Source organism: Nanorana parkeri, unplaced genomic scaffold (assembly GCF_000935625.1).
Source record: "Nanorana parkeri isolate BGI_ZX_2015 unplaced genomic scaffold, ASM93562v1 scaffold188, whole genome shotgun sequence".
In the NCBI taxonomy this organism is placed as follows: Eukaryota; Metazoa; Chordata; class Amphibia; order Anura; family Dicroglossidae; genus Nanorana; species Nanorana parkeri.
In genome coordinates, this window is record NW_017306456.1 from 1258821 (window position 1) to 1262232 (window position 3412).

General features: G+C 52.0%; 1 protein-coding gene across 3 annotated transcripts in view; it reads right to left on the reverse strand.

Moving 5' to 3' along the window:
- Positions 1-3412, reverse strand: part of TMCC1 (transmembrane and coiled-coil domain family 1) — a 73909-nt gene that overhangs the window by 13209 nt on the left and 57288 nt on the right. The window lies entirely within an intron of this gene.

The window sequence follows — 3412 nt, forward strand, 5'->3', positions numbered from 1 at the left end:
CGTTTGGCCGCCATGTGTCGGATAGTGTCCCCCCACCAAGCTCTGTGCCTTTACCGGCCATGTTCTGGATAGCGTCTCCTCATTGTGCTCTATGGCTTCACCCATCAGATGCCACTGTAGTGACACAGCAGCCAGAACAGTATCCGACATGAGTAAAATACATGTATGCAACATGGAACTACAATCCTCACCAACCCCCCCTCCTGTACAATCACACCCCCTATGATCATACCTCTGGTACCGCAGTGATGGAATACTCCAATTAGCACCCAGGAAATTAGCCATTTACAGGCTGCTTGTCCTTCCCCTCCTCCCCCAGACACAGGACTGGTCATTAAAGGAGGAAGGCAGATTCCGGGACAAGTCACCAGCCGGCCGCAGCGTGGATGGGGTTAACCCCGTGTCTTCCGAGTAGAAGACTGATTAGTAATTGGATTACTTGTCACCGCGCTCTCCTCCTCCACCCCTCCCTATGTAATCCCCAAATCCTCGCAGTGGTCAGGAGATGGATGAATGGATTAGAGGTACCAGGCCTTCCTTCCTAAGGAACAATGGGCCATTCTCAGTGGTCACAAGAGGGTCAGTATGGAGCTTCTGTACCAACTGAATCTGTCACATGGTTGGGGGGGGGGAAATCACAGTATTGTACAGCAAACTGAAACAATGTAGACATTACTTTTCCTGCTGACATTAGCCGAGTAACTAGCAGTGGAAAACATTGGTCTTGTTACCCATTAACATCAGAAAAATGAAAAAAAAAAGGTTGATGAAACAAAACAGAATCATAAATGACCATTTACAATATTGCATAAACATGTGCAATACTCAGGGACAATGTAGACATTACTTCACTTTTCCTGCTGACATCACTGAGTCACTAGCAGTGGAAAACACATTGGTTTTCTTATTTAAATAAAAATGTTTAAAAAAAAAAATCACAGAACAATGATATTGTTGAGTAAATGGACGCAGTACCACGATGCACAGCATGCGTCTGCGTGGCATGGTGTCATTTCATCTGAATGGCACCCCAATGCACATGCGTTTCAGGGGCATGCATTGTAGTGGAGCGCCAGAAATAGTACATGCACCTTTTTCGGCTGCCTTAACACAACGCATATTATCGCGCAGCATAAAGGGCGCTGCAATGGTGTAAATGGGCCCCGGATTATAGGTGGGGGTACCTAAGCACGGGTCAGCAACCGAATATCAATCTGAACGGCTCAATACATGTGAGAGCTGCAGAGTTTCCCTTCACTGCTGCAATCAGAACCACCATGGCTTGCTGTGCCCCGTCCACCCCTGAATGCGGGAAGCGCAGCTGGGACACACAATGCAAACCCCACTGGCCCCAGATGCACTTCTGCAAGTCCTTCCCTGCTGGCTGCATGAACATTTACACCCCGGTGCCCCCCTCCTGCTGGTTACATGACCAGTCACACCCCGGTGCCCCCCTCCTGCTGGTCACATGACCAGTTACACCCCGGTGCCCCCCTCCTGCTGGTCACATGACCAGTCACACCCCGGTGCCCCCCTTCTGCTGGTCACATGACCAGTTACAACCCGATGCCCCCCTCCTGCTTGTCACATGACCAGTCACACCCCGGTGCCCCCCTCCTGCTGGTCACATGACCAGTCACACCCCGCTGCCCCCTTTGTTGGGAGAGAATGGGTGTAATTTAACATACTGTGAACAGAGGAGCCAACAAGGTGGCGAGTTTGCAGACAAGTCCCAGCATGCCCTGTGACCCCTTAGTGTGAGTCGCGTATTGTCTGGTCATGTAACATACAGAGAAAGCCGCCAACATCTGCAGCATCAGCGCGGTGCCGTTTTGTGGCGCGCAGAGCGACGACTCCGGTAACTACGAACAGCGATCGGCTAATTCGGTGCAGAAAGAGACCGGCGCCAATAAAAATACGTAGACGCCAACTGCTGACCCGAGCGAACCTTCTGGACTCGCTGACCGAACTCGGAACACGGCCCAGTCAGAATAACTTTACAATATCTGATCTATGTACCAGTTCTAGGCCGCTGGAAGCCAGAGGATCAGCATGATAGACAAGCATGCGTGTACAGGGGTCAGCCGTGTCAGGGTCCAGATCTCCCTCAGCGACGGTTTCCTGAAAAACCTTAAAATGAGAAAACGTAGGAAGGAAACGGGACGCACGCTGTGTATGCGGAGCGCTGAGACTGAGCGGACAACGGCTAAACATGGCGTCCGGGGGTGCCATCAGCTCTGCCTCTGTACGGTGCCAGGAACTGAACACCGGTCCGGATTTAAAAAAAGAAGCAGCCCGGTGGGAATGGAATCCTGACCGAAACCACGGGGGGAATCAGCGCGCCCCTAAAGGCGCAGCCATCTGAGCAGGTGAGATCTGGGTCAGCGATTTAATCTCTGCGGCTACGACAGGGACGCGTCTGATGCCTTGACAACCCGCGAGACACCATCCAGCCTCTGACCCCCGCTGACTGTCCAGGTGTTAAGGAACGACAAGCCCCGGCACGTCCTCCTGTTCTGCCACAAGTGGAGAGCCGCCGCGCGTCAACGACGGCCCGTAAATGTCTCCCAATGCACTCCGTCCCACAGCCGGCGCCGCGATTGCTTTCTGTATCCACCAAACGGAGAAATAAAACACGTAAGCGATACTTAGAAATAGAACGCCCATTAAAGTGAAGGTGATGTGCCCCCCGGGGAGCGCCAAGCACTTCGCTGTGAACGTTTCATTACATCCGCCTCATTCAAATCATGTAATTGTACAGCGCTGCGCACACTGCTGGCGCTATATAAATCCTGTATAATCATCATGAGATACAAATATACTCTTCTGCTGTTACTAAACCGAGACAAGTGGCGGCAACACAGGAGGTGCTGAGCAGAACTCTTATAAATGGTCACCGCTCCGAATGGGCCGATTTTAAGGATGAGGTTTATGAGCCTTGGAATAAAGATGGCGCTGATATTAATGGACCAGGTTTCATGTTTTATTCCCAAAGCAAATTCCTGTTTGGGATTGATAAAATGTTCCATTGGGCGCCGACACTGAACACGGATCAGAAGAGTACCGGTTTAAAATGATCCATATAAGCTACAATCCTAATACTACTCGTACTCTGCTAACAGGACCACGGCTGCGGAGATCCAAACGGAACCACCGCTGCGGAGATCCAAACGGAACCAGCGCTGCGGAGATCCAAACGGAACCACCGCTGCGGAGATCCAAACGGAACCACCGCTGCGGAGATCCAAACGGAACCACCGCTGCGGAGATCCAAACGGAACCACCGCTGCGGAGATCCAAACGGAACCACCGCTGCGGAGATCCAAACGGAACCACCGCTGCGGAGATCCAAACGGAACCACCGCTGCGGAGATCCAAACGGAACCACCGCTGCGGAGATCCAAACGGAACC